Source organism: Phoenix dactylifera, unplaced genomic scaffold, assembly GCF_009389715.1.
Source record: "Phoenix dactylifera cultivar Barhee BC4 unplaced genomic scaffold, palm_55x_up_171113_PBpolish2nd_filt_p 001048F, whole genome shotgun sequence".
NCBI classification, from domain to species: domain Eukaryota; kingdom Viridiplantae; phylum Streptophyta; class Magnoliopsida; order Arecales; family Arecaceae; genus Phoenix; species Phoenix dactylifera.
The window spans coordinates 108,660-127,643 of record NW_024068399.1 but is presented as its reverse complement, the minus strand read 5'-3'; the positions used below and the strand labels follow the sequence as shown (position 1 = coordinate 127,643).

At 36.2% G+C, this 18,984-nt stretch overlaps 1 pseudogene; it reads left to right on the top strand.

Moving 5' to 3' along the window:
* Positions 1-18,984, top strand: part of LOC103696727 — a 32,070-nt pseudogene that overhangs the window by 8,896 nt on the left and 4,190 nt on the right.

Below are 18,984 nucleotides of genomic sequence, written 5' to 3'. Positions count from 1 at the left end.
GCTTGATTGATAAAAATTCCGTCTTTACTTTATTTGATTTGCAATCCGAGAAAGTAATTCAATTTGCTCATCATGCTCATCTCGAATTCATCTTGTATACACTTAGAGAATTCTTTACACAGATCTTCATTAGTAGCACCGAAAATGAGCCGCCTTTCATCTTGCCTTTGTTACGCAAGACGCCAACAAAGATAGCATCATTAGCTCTTGGAGATATTTTTTCGAATCATTCAATCAACCGACCTTGCTTATCATCAACATATATTTGAACAATAAGCATGTCTTTGTCGCATGTTTTGATAAAAAGAGTGGTATCTAATTTATCTTTAGAAAAATTATTTTTAATCAAAAATTTACTCAAATCTATCATACCAAACTCTAGGTGCTTGTTTTAAACCATATAATGCCTTTTTGAGTTTAAAAACATGATCCAGATATACATGATTTTTAAAACCAGGAGGTTGTTCAACATAAACTTCCTCCAAAATATAACCATTTAAAAATGCACTCTTAACATCCATTTAAAAAAGTTTGAAATTTTTGAAAGATGCAAATGCAAGTAATATTCTAATTGCTTCTAATCTAGCTACCGGTGCAAATGTTTCATCAAAATCAATTCTCTTTTTGATTGTAACTTTGGGCAACTAAACTAGCCTTGTTTCTAATAACAATACCAAATTCATCCACTTTGTTTCTAAAAATTCATTTTGTACGAATAACTAGATGATCATTAGGCCTTGGGACTAAAGTCCAAACTTGATTTCTTTCGAATTGGTTTAACTCCTCTTGCATAGCAAAAATCCAACTTTCATCATTTTTGGCCTCTTTAAAATGTTTTGGCTCAATTTGTGAAAGAAATGCTAAATGATTTACAATATTACGTAAAGAACTAGTTTTTACACCTTCACCGAGATTACCAATAATGAGCTCTTGTGGATGATTATGAGCAAATCTCCATTCTTTTGGTAAATCGTCATGTTGCTCGGTTGGAGTTTGTACATTTCTTTGAAGTTGAGAAGTTGACGGTTCTTCTTGTTTCGATTCTTGAACTCTTTCTTGAGGCATTTGCTTGTTAATTGTCAAGCTTTCAACATTCACTTCATCATCATCATCATTAGTAGTAACTTTTGAAATAAAAGGCATAGATTCATCAAATGCAACATGAATAGGTTCTTCTATCAACAAGGTTCTTTTATTAAACACTCTATATGCTCTACTAGATGAAGAATAACCAATAAAAACAGTCTCATTATATTTTGCATCAAACTTGCCTAAATTATTATCCTTACCATTATTCAATGCGTAACACTTACAACCAAATGCATGCAAATGACTAATATTCGGTTTTCAATCATTCCAAAGTTCGTAAGGTGTCTTCTTCAAAATAGGTCTAATCATGGCACGGTTTATCACATAACAACACGGTTTATCACATAACATACAGTGTTGACGGCTTCAGCCCAAAAGTATCTTGGTAGATTGTTTTCACAAAGCATAGTCCTAGCCATTTTTTCTAATGTTCTATTCTTTTTTTCAACAACATCGTTTTGCTGTAGAGTTCTAGGGGCTAAGAAGTTATGATCTATACCATTTTCATCACAAAAAGTTTGAAGATGAGTGTTTTCAAATTCACCACCATGGTCGGTTCTTATGCTAGTGATCATAAAACCTTTTTTGTTTTGAAGATTACGACAAAGTTTTGAAAACTCGTAAAAAGCTTCATCCTTATGAGTTAAGAATTTCACCGAAGTAAATCTACTACAATCATCTACCATGATAAGTGCATATGATCTACCACGAAGACTAATTGTCCAAGAAAGACCAAATAAATCCATGTGAATCAATTGCAAGCATCTAGAAGTAGATACAACATTCTTTGATTGAAATGGAATTCTAGTTTGTTTTCCTAGTTGGCATGCATGACAAAGTCGATCTTTAACAAAGCTAATTTTAGGCAATTCTATAACAAGATCTTTTTTAGCAAGTTTAGAAATCAAGTCCATATTAGAAGGAGCAAGTCTTCTATACCATAACCAACCATTATCACTCATAGCCGCAAGATATTTAACATCAACATCAACAACATTATGTAAATCAACCATGTAAACATTATCAAGTCCATGACCAACAAATAAAGTTTTCTTTTCAAGAATGCTTTCAATAACAGAATGAGAATTTTCAAATACAACTTTGTTACCCTTATCACATAATTGACTTATACTAAGCACGTTATGCTTCAAACCATCAATTAATAACATATTATCAATAATAGAATTTAAATCCTCAATCTTTTTCTTTAAAACCTTATTTTCTTCTTTTAAATAATTTGAACTAGAAATAAGATTTTCATTCGTACTTTTCAACATTTCATTCTCATTTTTTAAATCCTCACATTCTTCACTAAGCATTGAAATCATCTTTTTAAGTACTTTATTTTTAACTCTAAATTTTTGAAACTCATCATGAAGTTCTTCAAAAGCATTTTGGTAAAGCTCCTAATCCTATTATTGATAATGTGTTATTAGTTGGTTTGAAACATAACTTGCTTGGCATAAGTCAATTATGTGATAAGGGTAATAATAGAGTTGTATTTGAAAATTTTTATTGTGTTATTGAAAGCATTCTTGAAAAGAAAATCTTATTTGTTGGTCATAGACTTGATAATGTTTACATGATTGATTTACATAATGTTGTTGATGTTGATGTTAAATGTCTTGCAGCTATGAGTGATAATGGTTGGTTATGGCATAGAAGACTTGCTCATTCTAATATGGACTTGATTTCTAAACTTGTTGGAAAAGATCTTGTTATAGAATTGCCTAAAATTAGCTTTGTTAAAGATCGACTTTGTCATGCATGCCAGCTAGAAAAACAAACTAGAATTCTATTTCAATCAAAGAATGTTGTATCTACTTCTAGATGCTTGCAATTGATTCACATGGATTTATTTGGTCCTTCTAGGACAATTAGTCTTCGTGGTAGATCATATGCACTTATCATGGTAGATGATTATAGTAGATTTACTTGGCTGAAATTCTTAACTCATAAGGATGAAGCTTTTTACGAGTTTTCAAAATCTTGTCGTAATCTTCAAAACAAAAAAGATTTTATGATCACTAGCATAAGAACCGACCATGGTGGTGAACTTGAAAACACTCCTTTTCAAACTTTTTGTGATGAAAATGGTATAGATCATAACTTCTCAGCCCCTAGAACTCCACATCAAAACGATGTTGTTGAAAGAAAGAATAGAACCTTAGAGAAAATGGCTAGGACTAAGCTCTGTGAAAACAATCTACCAAGGTACTTTTGGGCTGAAACCATCCACACTGCATGTTATGTGATGAACCGCGCCATGATTAGACCTATTTTGAAGAAGACACCTTACGAACTTTGGAATGATAGAAAACCGAATATTAGTCATTTGCGTGCATTTGGTTGTAAGTGTTATGAATTGAATAATGGTAAGGATAATAGGCAAGTTTGATGCAAAATCCGATGAGGCTGCTTTTATTGGGTATTCTTCATCTAGTGAAGTATATAGAGTGTTTAATAAAAGAACTTTGTTGATAGAAGAATCTATTTATGTTGCATTTGATGAATCTATGCCTTTATTTCAAAAGTTACTACTAATGATGATGATGAAGTGAATGTTGAAAGCTTGATAATTAACAAGCGACTCAAGAAAGAGTTCAAGAATCGAAACAATAAGAACCGTCAACTTCTCAACTTCAAAGAAATGTACAAACTCCAACTGAGCAACATGACGATTTACCAAAAGAGTGGAGATTTGCTCATAATCATCCACAAGAGCTCATTATTGGTAATCCCGATGAAGGCGTAAAAACTCGTTCTTCTTTACATAATATTGTGAATCATTTAGCATTTCTTTCACAAATTGAGCCAAAACATTTTAAAGACGCCGAAAACGATGAAAGTTGGATTTTTGCTATGCAAGAGGAGTTAAACCAATTCGAAAGAAATCAAGTTTGGACTTTAGTCCCAAGGCCTAATGATCATCTAGTTATTCGTACAAAATGGATTTTTAGAAACAAAATGGATGAATCTAGTATTGTTATTAGAAATAAGGCCCGTTTAGTTGCCCAAGGTTATAATCAAAGAGAGAAAATTGATTTTGATGAAACATTTACACCGGTAGCTAGATTAGAAGCAATTAGAATGTTTGTTACTCGCATTTGTATCTTTCAAAAATTTCAAACTTTTTCAAATGGATGTTAAGAGTGCATTTTTAAATGGTTATATTTTGAAGGAAGTTTATGTTCAACAACCTCCAAATTTTGAAAATCATGCATATCTGGATCATGTTTTTAAACTCAAAAAGGCTTTATATGGTTTAAAACAAGCACTTAGGGCTTGATATGATAGATTGAGTAAATTGTTAATTAAAATTAATTTTTCTAGAGATAAATTAGATATCACTCTTTTTATCAAAAGATGCGACAAAGAAATGCTTATTTTTCAAATATATGTTGATGATATCATTTTCGGTGCTACTATGAAGATATATGTAAAGAATTCTCTAAGTGTATGCAAGGTGAATTCAAGAAGAGCATGATGGGCAAATTGAACTATTTTCTCGGATTGCAAATCAAACAAGGCAAAGATGGATTTTTCATCAATCAAGCTAAGTATACAAGGGATCTACTCAAACGATTCAAGATGGATGGAGCAAAGTCAATTGGAACCCCTATGAGTCCAACAAAGCTTGATAAGGATGAAAATGGTAGAAGTGTTAATGAAAAGATATATCGCGGTATGATCGGCTCGCTTTTATATTTAACGGAAAATAGACCTGATATTATGTTTAGTATGTGCTTATGTGCTCGATTTCAACTTGTCCTAAGGAATCACATGTTATAGCTGTTAAACATATTCTTAGATATCTTATTGGCACTCAAAATCTAAGCCTATTCTATCCTAAGGATACGAATTTTGACCTAGTTGGATATATGGATGCGGACTTTGCCGGATGTAGGTTAGACTGAAAAAGTACTAGCGGGCTTCTTGGACATGCCTTAGTTTCATGGTTTAATCGAAAACAAAACTCAGTTGCACTTTCTACGGCAGAGGCGGAATACATCGCGGCCGGTAGTTGTTGTGCACAATTTTTTTGGATGAGACAACAATTAGATGACTTTGATTTGTCATATGATCATATTTCGATTATGTGTGATAATACTAATGCTATTAATCTGTATTAGTTCTTTTTATATTTTATATTCAATGCATAGATTAAGGGAGAGTTAATTATGTGATCATCTATCTATAAATATTTCTGTTGATGTCAAAAGGGGGAGTAATATTAGTCATTTATTTAGTCATCAATGTTTGTCATCATCAAAAAGGGAAAGATTGTTAGACTAAGTTTTTATAAGATTGATTGTGATGATAGCAAACATTATGCGAATATTTATTAAGAAGATTTTCAAAGTGTTGTTAGTATGTTGTATATTACCTTGTTTTATATGCATACATGAATTCCTTGGCATTGCACTTCTTAAAAGGTTGGTTATAAATATGAATTGAATTAATAATTAATGATGATATTTTAGTAGTTATTTATTTTTTTTAAATATTACTTTTTGTATAAATGAAAGTGGTATACATTCAAGTGAATGAATCATTCTTAGTAACATGATTGTTACATACACTCCTTAGATATTGTCTTAGTATTTTTGGCATATCTGGAGATGTACTAACTAAAGTGCTATGAAATTTGATTATTTTATACTAGACTCATAGTTCTATAAGTTTATGTTTTGCAAATTTTTTAGATCTAACTTCTAGTAAGTGAAATAAGAGCTGCAAATAAAGTAATTGCAGTAGACAGCTTTTCAAAACCAGCTTTGGTATTTTGACTACGTCTCCCAAACCACATGGAGGAAAAATCTGGAAAAAATACAGCAAGTGGACAACTCATAAATTTACTTTACATCCTTCTATGGTTTGTGCAGAAAAAATCGTTTGAAGGAGGAAACAGAGGCTCCAATCTATCATATCAAATCACAAAGTTGAAACTGCGAATTTTCAAATTTGAAATTCAAATTTTGGAGCCCAATTAAAGGGTATTTTGGTCTTTTCTCAACATCAATGGCTATTAACTCTTGAAGCCTATAAATAGGAGTATCTTCATCAACATTTAAAAGAAAGAATTGAAGAGAAATCAAGAGAGTATTGTGCTTACAAGTAAAAAGCCTTTCTTGTTGAGAAATTGAGTGTAGTGCTTATATTTGTTTATTCTTGAGAGATAAGTTGTATTATTTTCATTCTTGTTATTTTGATTAAATATTGTTAGAGAGTTATTGAGCTCTTGTTAGCTTGAGTGATAGAGAGTGATTGCTTGGGAGGATTGTACTCTAGGTAAACAAGGGAATGCTTGAGGGAGTAGATCAACCAAAGGTTAGCTCGGATATCACCAAGTGTAAAGATTGCTTGCACCCGGAAGACAAGCATTTTGTAAAGCTTTGGATAAGAATAGTGGATTAAATCTTGGAAAGAAGGGGAATGGATATAGGCTCACAAGGTGACCGAACCACTATAAATCGTCATTTATCACTTTTCTTTCCTTCACTCTTTATTTTTCCATACTTAGTTGTATAATTGTGATTATTACTTGCTATACTAGTTGCATCTAGTTTATTTCATTAGATTTAAAAACTTGAAGGGATTTGATTTTATTTTCACAAAAAATTTATAAAATCCAATTCACCCCTTTCTCTTGGGTTTGCCACTCCAGGCCAATAATTGGTATCAATTATTATAAGTTCTAAAAAGAAACCTAAATTAGGTACTCTTATAAGTTCTAATGGCATGTTGCATGATCAGCAACATGCAAGCGTATGAACTGGCATATAGAATACATAAGTAGGGTGAGAGAGATTTTGTTATTACAAGTTAGGCTATGTATATAGCCTCACCATTCTTAATCTGCATTAAATTTCGAGGTTTAGCTAAAGTCATCACAAGGTATCAGGATTAGCGATTTAGGTTACTGTGTCATGACCAGAATCAAGTGTGAAAAGTAAACTGTCCTTCATTCTTCCTGTTGAATAGAAGATGACAGCCTGTTGGATCTTTATTGATACAAGGGAGTATCTTACTGAAAAAATTATAAAGGGTAAGATTTGGTAGCCAGACTCCTTCAGTTGGAAGTGATAACTTAATCATTGAGGTAAACGATGTTTTATAATGAAATAGTTTCTTTTTTTTTTCTTTTTATTCTTGGCTGGGTCAAACTACATGTGGTTGATGTTCTGTAGACCGTGCTTGGGAATTCTATGTAGATGAAGCTACATGTAATTATAATTTCAGTATTTTGCTACTATATCAGATGTTTGGTTGATTGTGCATACACTTTCAGCCAATGGAAAGCGACTATTTGGCTAGATGTAATTAAGAGATGTAATGTGAATATGATAGTTGAATAATTTATGATAATTTACAGTTATATACTAATATCATGTATGATAAAAATATCATCACATTTTATCAAGTGTATTAGTGGCATCGTCATAAATAATACTATTAAATCCCTGTAAGAATATAGTAGTCAAGATAAACAACATATCTGAAGTAAGGAACTCTTATAATATAATAATATATTTACTATATTAATATAATAAATAATTTATTATTGTAATATACATTATTCCATTATTTTCTGATACTACACTAAATATAATAATATATAATTATAAAATTTGTATATGGATATCCGATAATAATGCAGTACATTATTATATCATTCATCACATTATTTTTTCATTTGTCAGAAAATTATAATTTTATATTAAATTATTGGCATAATGCGTATTTGATTAGTATCAAGATTTAAGTGTTGTTGGCATGGGGCATGCAGGCCAGTGGTCACCAAGGTATGTGCCGTATTGGAAGAAAAAAATGACTTCTGGCTCAATATTAAGCTGTATTTTCTCATCTTGAACCGGCATGGTTTGATAGGGGCCAACTTAGATCTATACTGGCCAACATACAACTTAGTAATGACCTCGTGAATGGTTCATGATGCATGTTGGTTGACACCAATAGGCACAGGCTGGCATTAAGCATTGATTTTAATACACGTTATATTTCACAAGATACTATGATATTATGTGATTGCAATATTATATATTATGATTGTCAATAATATCATATTAAGATATTATGATATCATATAATGATAACAATAGTGTGGTCTTATTACATTACAGCAATAAAGGGTAAAGTTTCTCAATTGGACTAATTTTGTGACTTGGCCCTATTGGAAAATGATAAAATTGCTTCCATGTATTGCCATGTTAACTTTGCTGGTAGCGGGATATTTTTGTTATCATCCGATGAAGGTGCATGCTATAGATTAAATGACAGAATCCTGGAAAGTGAAGCTACCTAAGTCAAACACTTGGGGTTAAAATTGTCATTTACTGTTAGGACCAAGATACAGAGTTGTTCTGACCACAGCAAGATAACTTAATGATTTATCATATATTTTATAGGTTGATGCCTATATATAAAAACACCAATATTGAAATATTACTAAAGTGTCGACAATCTTGTATTATTACTAATGATACTATTATATTTGCTGACACATTGCCACTATTAATGAATTTATTCTTATTGCTTTGAAGTGACAAATCTCACCCATCTAACTACTGTATGATTTGATATGCAGTTATATTAGCTGTAGAGTGCATTTGGCCCCAAATATGTATTTTAATATGTAACTACATGCCAGATGCCAAACTATGTTGAAACATTGGATTTGAGCTCGTTGTCGTAACATGGATTGTTGCATGTTCAACTATCTGCAACCAAACAGGCCTATGGTGCAATTATGGATTTTATAGGCTTAAACAACTCAGCAAAGTGTTTACATTAGCTTATTAGTGAGTGATGGGATTTTAGCTTACTAAAGGCTCAGTTAAAATTCCTCTTTTTTCTCTATCATTTGTTGCCTTTTTGTGATTGTGTTCTTGTTTCAACCTTGGGTTTGCAACTTAAAATGAACTCATGATGTACATCATCATAGATATCATTGTGTGCATTTGTAATAATACTGCAGGGCAAGCATCAAAAGCTCCTTCAGTCTTATCTAGGCTGAATAATTTTTTGTTTTCGTAACTTTGACAGTTTTGACAGAAACTAAAAACAATAGCTTAGAAATATTAAAATATTAAATTAGAAAAAATATTTGAAGTCAAGAAAGTAAGTTATGCTTAATCTAAAAGGATGGTGCATTGTTTGAGATCTTTGTCTCATTTTGGAGGTTTTGCATCGGAAAAGTCAGAAAAAATATTATTTCTTAGCAAAATGTTAAAAATAATGTTTGACATTATTTTAGGGAGTAATATGTCATTTTAATTATTGTTTGTTGATTATCAATTGACTGGCAATCATAAAATTATGAGATTTAACTCAATAGGCAACCCATATGTTGATAGATTTCTTTAATTTCTTTGTACTCACAGTGCTTTCAGATTTCGAAGCATTCAAAGTTTATGTTAGGCTTGAGAATATGTTTCTTGAAATCCAACGGGATGAACAAATTGTAAAGAGGTGTAAAACATGCATATAAAGGTTTTGTGTTTTCTCTGAGTTAAAATCGTCATGTCAATTCTGTTATTGCATTAAAGTTGAGGTCTTAAGTCAGTCTGCTCTGGATGGTTACATAGAAACAAAAGTGAGATTTTGAGGGGAAAGCTCTAGCATTAGCTTGATAACTTGATTGCCAAATTTCAGGGTAGTGGTACTGCCAGTTTAATTCGTTGTGGACTCAACTGCATATCTGATGTCAGGAGTTTGTCAACGTATTCTATAATCATCATAAACTTGGTTTGCTTGTGGGATGCAAATGGTAAGCAGTAGTCAGGAATCTTTTCGTGAAGGATGTTACTTATGAAAGAAACCCTAATCAAATTCTAAACTATGCTTCTTTTAGTGCATGGAAACAAAATTTTGTTAAGCTAATATGCACTTTTACAGGAGAAGGATCTCCTATCTCGGTCCATGTGTTCGTCCACAATCAAACAAATATGTTACAACAATTGTGAAGTTGAATATTATTTTTCAAAAGCTAGGATGCATGTTTGATGTGTATATTTCCTCAACGTTCACTTACAAGAACGCCGAAACACTGTACATTTATTTTAGTTTTGTTTCCATTACAATTGTAAAATTTGTGCTTCGACAACTATAAGAATAAACATACCTACTAATTATTAATGCATTTAAGTGTGTTTTTGCTCCGTCTCTTATTTTATATATTGGCTCTATGAAAGAATTTGTTGGCATGTATATGCTTTGAAAATACTCGGTATATATGCTTGTTAAAGAAATTGTGAGGAAATGGAGCATTAGTGTTGCAGTGAGAGATTTTTACCATCATGGAATTGCATTTTCTTTTGACACAGATTTGCGTAAGCATGGAAATACTTATGTTTATATCTGCTATGCAATTCATGAATCGAAGGAATGCTGCCTTTGCCAGGAGTGGGGAGTTTAGGGGTATTTGTGGCATTAACAATGCTGTAGAGTCCTGTAATAATCCCAAAATATTTTTTTTATATAAAAAGGGATAGAATAGTCCTTTAAAATTGATATAAGGGGTAAAATTGGAAGTAATCAAAAGTTAACAGCATAACAGTAGATATGTTGAAGTGTTAGGGGCAAAAATGAGAATTTAATAATATTAAACAAAGGGTGAATAGTGTCTTGATGTGACATAAATCATGGGTTTGAGCTGGCTCACGGGAGTGAAACAGAGAGGAGAGGAAAAAAAAAAAGAAGAGGAAAGGAAAGGAAGAAAGAAAGAGGAAGAAAAAGAAGAAAAGGGAAAGGAAGGAGATCCCGATTGCGTTGCCAGCTGAAGGAAAAAACGTAGATCTCCTTCCTCTCTACGCAAGGATCTCGATTTCCAAAAAGAAAAAGGTAAATATCCATCCCTATCTAGTCTTTTGATGACATTAGGCTATACAAAAGTTGGATGTAGTCTAGAGGGGTCGGATAAGGGTTGTAGAGGTGGTTAAAAGAGGAAGAATCGGATTTCGACAAATTTTTCCGGCACTACGGAAAAACTGTGTCGAAGTTCCAACTTTGGTGAATTATTTAGGGGGTCAAACGGCCTCCGATGATGATGCATGTTATCTCCTTGGAATTCTCTATGAGTGTAGAATGTTAGGTAAAAATTTCATCAAATTTGAAGTCCTGAAAGTGGATCAAAATCGGGATGAAGTAACCCACTGTCAGTCCGGGTTACTGTTCATCCGGGTGGAAAATAGGGGATTTCATGCTATAATAGGGTATTAAGCCTAGATTAAGCTAAGGGGACCTTGTACTCATGCAAGGGAATCCCTAGTATACATAAATGATGAGTTAATTAATAGAAAAAGAAAAAGAGAGAAAAGAAAAGATTTAGAGAACGGGGGAGTTGAATCAATTAAAGTTCTCTATATTATAATTGGCACGTAGATTATGGCTCTTGATACAAACCTAAATGTATTGTAAATGCATGTATCAGTTGGGCAAGAAGCTAGGGAACAAGAGGAAGAAGTTCCCCACTGCCAGCTGTAGATTTTTGGAGGCGTATCAGGGCTGTGCCAGATTGACAGGTGAGTGGGAGTCGTACTTTGCACCATGAGCATCCTTAATTCATTTTCATGAATGTCGCCAAGTGTGAATTGATTCCACTTGAGCATATTGATTGATATTGTAGTAGATTCCTCTATAATCTTGATTCTCCATGCTTGATTATTTTGTACATGCATTTGAGGGAACATTGAGAGGAATTACAAGGGGTAGATGAGTAGTTAAATTGGTTCCAAATTGTTAAATGACTTCTTTTGTAAATTGATTTCATTTCCTCTATTTCAAAGACTTGTGAGTGGTAGCCTTGATTATACTCCTTTATGAGTAGTTAAATTGGATCCGAATTGTGAAATGACTTCTTTTGTAAATTGATTTCATTTCCTCTATTTCAAAGACTTGTAGAGCCCTTCTCATGGTATATTGAGTTGCATTGTACTCCCGTGATTCCTCACTCCCAACCCTGATGTTAGTTATGATTGGGTCATGACCGAGTGAGTGGTAGTCTTGATTATGCTCCTTTTTAGTAGAGTATTGGAAGGGTGCATTATGGCATTTATGCATGGCTTGGCAGTATCTACAGGACACCTATAGTCGATGGGGTTGAACATCGGCCTGTGTGCACATAGTAGCCTTCTGGGTGGGCGGAGCCCAATTCCTTCCTAGGGGGGACACGGCCCTAGGCGTAGGATCGGCCGGTCCTACGACTTATATTCTGCTTGCCGCCGGACATAGTAAGACCCCGCGAGGTGCAGTATGGCTTTTTGCGGATGTAAAATTTTCGCGAGGTGCCGTTTAGTATATAGATGTGAGATGGATTTCTGTTCTGGATACTGGCCAGCATTTACATTATCAATATGGTGTCTTATCCTGCATATGCATGTGACAGTGGGGAGTTGTTGCTAGTTCGCCTGGGGCGTAAAACCCACCTCCCGACAGCTGTCTAGTATTTATATTATCGATATGGTGTCTTATCCTGCATATGCATGTGACAGTAGGGAGTTGTTGCTGGTTCGCCTGGGGCGTAAAACCCACCTCCCGATAGCTGTTTTGTTGATGATTCAGCCTATTGACACCTGATTTATATGATTCAGTACTATGACCTGTTGAGCATATTCATGTTATCATACATATTTGATTATTCTATATATGCTCCAGATGAGTTGATTGGGATTGTGATGATTTACTCCTTATTTCTTATGTTGAGTTATGTGTACCTTGTTCTTGACGACTGCTCATATGCTCTTAAGATTTCACCTTGAGCCATGATTATATCTTGTCTCATATGCATAGTACTCTCTACTCCACTCACTGAGTATTTATATACTCCCCAGTTTGGTGTTTTTGATTGCAGGGCAGGTATTGTATAGAGAGGAGCCGGATTAGTGGTTGCCTGCTAGCTGTGCCGCTCCATAGTATAGTATAATGTAGATAGAGGTTTATCCTCTTTTGGTGTATTATAAACCTTCTGTTGTATATAGTGTATAGTTACAGTCATAGATCCTTTTGTGAATATGGGTTTGACCATGGATGAAATGGGAAGCAGATTTTTATACAGATGAGTTATATGCCTGAGATGATGTATTGATATATATTGTCCAGGTTCATTATATGACAGATTATGTGATTACTGCTCTGACAGGTAGTGTTGTATGTATTGAGATAATTCTGACAGGTCACTATAGGAAAAGTGATCATTTTGTGCTTGTATCATGCCAAATTTTTCAAGATTTATTGATGATTGATAGGTAGTAGGGTTCCACGCGGTGGATGGTGGCCTTATGCCTACCCGCACCCTAGGACCGTCGCGGCGGCCCGCCGGAAGGGGGCGGGGGTCGTGACAAAGCTTGGTATCAGAGCAAAGGTTAAGAAGAGTCCTGTCAGAGCAATAGGGTGAGTCAGGATTAAGTATAAGATTATACTATGGAGCATAGGGTTTTTCTGTATGTTAATTTATGAGTCATTTACAATTCAGTAAAATATATTATGACTCAGTGTATAACGACCGCCCTCTCTTTTTAACTCTTTTAGAGACATATAAAGAATACCTCAAAGGAGAGGACCTGCTCGTCCTGGAAGGAGGATGAAGCCAGATATAACATTGGATGCGGGTTCTGCACATGTCGAGCCCCAAAGAGAAAAATCTCCTCCTGCTGATAGACGGAGGGTTAATGATCAAGGAGAGGTAGGAAGTAGAGATGCATTGATGGAACAGTTACTGGCGGAGAATCAGGCTCTGAGAGAGCAGATTGCTCGGAGGAAACCTCCTGCCCCGTCAGTAGTATCCATCTCACCTCCTGTACCTGTGCCAAGAAGTTTGGCCAGGCGGGCTCTAGATGATGAAGGGATTACTGTACAGGAATTTCTTAGGCTCAGAACCCCGGAGTTTAAGGGGGAAGAAGGTGAAGATCCTCAGAGATTTCTGGAGGAGACTGAAAAGATGATACGGAGACTGCCTTGTTCTGATGCAAGAGCTATGGAACTTGTAGGGCTTACAATGAAGGAAGATGCCTGGGACTGGTACCAGAGACAAGTGGAGGACAGATTGTACAGTAGGAATCCTCCAACCTGGGAAGAGTTCAGGCAAGCAGTGATGGATGAGTTTTTGTCTCCGGCTGAGAGACAAAATCGGGCTCTTCAGTTTGAGAGGCTGAAGCAGATGCCCGGAATGAGCGTATCTGAGTACGCTCGTGAGTTTACTAGATTGGGGAAGTATGCTCCTTACATCATCCCCACTGAAGCTGCCAGGATAGAAAGATTCAGGCGGGGTCTGATTTTCCCGCTTTATAATACAGTACTGGCAGTAGAGGTCCCCACCTTGTCTAGGCTAGAAACAAAGAGGAAAGAGCTGAAAGAGAACAGAGAAAAATGAGTGTGGGGAAGGAGCAAAGCAGTAGAGGTAGATCTGAGGGAGTAGATCTCTCGGAGGGTCCGACGGAGTAGTTTGTACGCTCAGCTCCACCTGCCCCACATAAGAGGAAATGGAGGGGAAGAGGTCAATCACAAGATACTTTTCTACCATCAGTACCTCGTCCTCCAGTCACTATAGCCAGAACTGAATCCGGGTTCCAATCATGGCCAGTGTGTGGCATATGTGGGAAGCAACACCCTGACAGATGCAGAATGGGTCAGGGAGTGTGTTACAGATATGGACAGCCGGGTCATTTTGCTAGAGAATGCCCGCAGGGTGCCACCCAGCAGTTTGTGCCTTCAGCATCCTACCCTTCTGTGCAGATGGACAGGCCTAGTAGTAGGGAGCCTGTAGGCAGAGGTAGAGGTTAGACACCAGCATCACAGCAGAGTGCTGGACCATCCCAGCCATCAGCTCCAGCAGGCAGAGGGCAAGGAAGGGTGTTCACGGTAAATCCACAGGAGGCACAGGCATCGAATGCAGCTGTGACAGGTATGCTCCTCATTGATAAGATTAAAGCTAGAGTGTTGTTTAATTGTGGAGCTACCCATTCATTTGTGTCCCCTTATTTTGCTAAAAAGTTAGCTAAGGATAAGATATTAATGAATATTCCCTTAGCTATTAGTACACCTATAAGGGATAGTATAGAAGCGAAGTATGTGTATCCTACCTGTGTGGTAGAGATAGAAGGTAAAACACTCCCAGTTTATTTGATTCCCAATACCACACCGAGCAGAATATGAAGAACGGATACACTAACCCCTTTGAGTAATCAGGTAATTTACTTTTTTAAATTCGAGGACGAATTTTATATAAGAGGGGGAGGATGTAATAACCCCAAAATATTTTTTTTATATAAAAAGGAATAGAATAGTCCTTTAAAATTGATATAAGGGGTAAAATTGGAAGGAATCAAAAGTTAATGGCATAACAGTAGATATGTTGAAGTGTTAGGGGCAAAATGAGAATTTAATAATATTAAAAAAAGGGTGAATAGTGTCTTGATGTGACATAAATCATGGGTTTGAGCTGGCTCACGGGAGTGAAATAGAGAGGAGAGGGGGAGGGTTCTCAGACGACAACAGAGAGGAAAAAAAAAAAGAAGAAGAGGAAAGGAAAGGAGGAAAGAAAGAGGAAGAAAAAGAAGAAAAGGGAAAGGAAGGAGATCCCGGTTGCGTTGCCAGCTGAAGGGAAAAACGTAGATCTCCTTCCTTTCTACGCAAGGATCTCGATTTCCAAAAAAAAAAAGGTAAATATTCGTCCCTATCTAGTCTTTTGATGACATTAGGCTATACAAAGGGTGGATGTAGTCTAGAGGGGTCGGATAAGAGTTGTAGAGGTGGTTAAAAGAGGAAGAATCGGATTTCGACAAATTTTTCCGGCACTACGGAAAAACTGTGTCGAAGTCCCAACTTCGGTGAATTATTTAGGGGGTCAAACGGCCTCCGATGATGATGCATGTTATCTCCTTGGAATCCTCTATGAGTGTAGAATGTTAGGTAAAAATTTCATCAAATTTGAAATCCTGAAAGTGGACCAAATCGGGATGAAGTAACCCACTGTCAGTCCGGGTTACTGTTCATCCGGGTGGAAAATAGGGGATTTCATGCTATAATAGGGTATTAAGCCTAGATTAAGCTAAGGGGACCTTGTACTCATGCAAGGGAATCCCTAGTATACATAAATAATGAGTTAATTAATAGAAAAAGAAAAAGAGAAAGAAAAGATTTAGAGAACGGGGGAGTTGAATCAATTAAAGTTCTCTATATTATAATTGGCATGTAGATTATGGCTCTTGATACAAACCTAAATGTATTGTAAATGCATGTATCAGTTGGGCAATAAGCTAGGGAACAAGAGGAAGAAGTTTCCCACTGCCAGCTGTAGATTTTTGGAGGCGTATCAGGGCTGTGCCAGATTGACAGGTGAGTGGGAGTCGTACTTTGCACCATAAGCATCCTTAATTCATTTTCATGAATGTCGCCAAGTGTGAATTGATTCCACTTGAGCATATTGATTGATATTGTAGTAGATTTCTCTATAATCTTGATTCTCCATGTTTGATTATTTTGTACATGCATTTGAGGGAACATTGAGAGGAATTACAAGGGGTAGATGAGTAGTTAAATTGGTTCCAAATTGTGAAATGACTTTTTTTTGTAAATTGATTTCATTTTCTCTATTTCAAAGACTTGTGAGTGGTAGCCTTGATTATACTCCTTTATGAGTAGTTAAATTGGATCCGAATTGTGAAATGACTTCTTTTGTAAATTGATTTCATTTCCTCTATTTCAAAGACTTGTAGAGCCCTTCTCATGGTATATTGAGTTGCATTGTACTCCCGTGATTCCTCACTCCCAACCCTGATGTTAGTTATGATTGGGTCATGACCGAGTGAGTGGTAGTCTTGATTATGCTCCTTTTTAGTAGAGTATTGGAAGGGTGCATTATGGCATTTATGCATGGCTTGGCAGTATCTACAGGACACCTATAGTCGATGGGGTTGAACATCGGCCTGTGTGCACATAGTAGCCTTCTGGGTGGGCGGAGCCCAATCCCTTCCTAGGGGGGACACGGCCCTAGGCGTAGGATCGGCCGGTCCTACGACTTATATTCTGCTTGCCGCCGGACATAGTAAGACCCCGCGAGGTGCAGTATGGCTTTCCGCGGATGTAGAATTCCCGCGAGGTGCCGTTTAGTATATAGATGTGAGATGGATTTCTGTTCTGGATACTGGCCAGCATTTACATTATCAATATGGTGTCTTATCCTGCATATGCATGTGACAGTGGGGAGTTGTTGCTAGTTCGCCTGGGGCGTAAAACCCACCTCCCGACAGCTGTCTAGTATTTATATTATCGATATGGTGTCTTATCCTGCATATGCATGTGACAGTAGGGAGTTGTTGCTGGTTCGCCTGGGGCGTAAAACCCACCTCCCGATAGCTGTCTTGTTGATGATTCAACCTATTGACACCTGATTTATATGATTCAGTACTATGACCTGTTGAGCATATTCATTTTATCATAAATACTTATTTGATTATTCTATATATGCTCCAGATGAGTTGATTGGGATTGTGATGATTTACTCCTTATTTCTTATGTTGAGTTATGTGTACCCTGTTCTTGACAACTGCTCATATGCTCTTGAGATTTCACCTCGAGCCATGATTATATCTTGTCTCATGTGCATAGTACTCTCTACTCCACTCACTGAGTATTTATATACTCACTCCCCAGTTTGGTGTTTTTGATTGCAGGGCAGGTATTGTATAGAGAGGAGCCGGATTAGTGGTTGCCTGCTAGCTGTGCCGCTCATAGTATAGTATAATGTAGATAGAGGTTTATCCCCTTTTGGTGTATTATAAACCTTCTGTTGTATATAGTGTATAGTTACAGTTATAGATCCTGTTGTGGATATGGGTTTGACCATGGATGGAATGAAAAGCAGATTTTTATACAGATGAGTTATATGTCTGAGATGATGTATTGATAATATTGTCCAGGTTCATTATGTGACAGATTATGTGATTACTGCTCTGACAGGTAGTGTTATTGTATGTATTGAGATAATCCTGACAGGTCACTATAGGAAAAGTGATCATTTTGTGCATGTATCATGCCAAATTTTTCAAGATTTATTGATGCTTGATAGGTAGTAGGGTTCCACACGGTGGCTGGTGGCCTTATGCCTACCCGCACCTTAGGACCGTCGCGGCGGCCCGCCGGAACGGGGCGGGGGTCGTGACAAGTCCCAAGTTACCCTTGGACCTCATGTAAGCAGGGAAAAAAGGGGGAAAATGATAAAAAGAGATGTTACCTGAGATCCAATTTTACTCTAATCAAGTCATAAGTCATTCTGTTTTAGGATCAAGAATAGAAGCCTGGCCTTTGTTAGATTTGTTTTTTCTAATACTAACTACTGAGACTTGACCTTGACAATTATTTTGATTATTTTACTGAAAAGTCTAACCAAATTCATAAATTTTTGATTGACTGATGCCATTTTCTTTACAGCCTGGATTTGGCTTCCAGCAACAGCTTGTACATGGGATGAGGCCTGGTGGTGCTCCTGTGCCAAATTTCTTTATGCCACTTGTGCAGCAAGGTCAACAGGCCCAATGACCAGGGAGTAGACATGCTGGAGCAGGGCCCATGCAACAAGCACAGCAGCCCATGCCAGTAATCCAGCAACAGGTGGTCTCTTTTTTCCCCTATCAATGTTTTGGCATCGTTTGCCTCTATCATTACGTCCACCACCGCCGCCATTTGATAGGTAGAAATATGATTAAATGCCATTAGACTTGCCTGATAGACTTGCAGCTGAATCCAAGGGTCAGAGATCTTTCATGGATTGAAAGGATTGGTGGATAATGTTGTTCCAAGCAGTTGGTTGTGATCATGTTTAAGTAACAGTTTAGGTAATTGGGTAGCTTTAGAGACATTTTTGATTGCATTAAGTTGGCA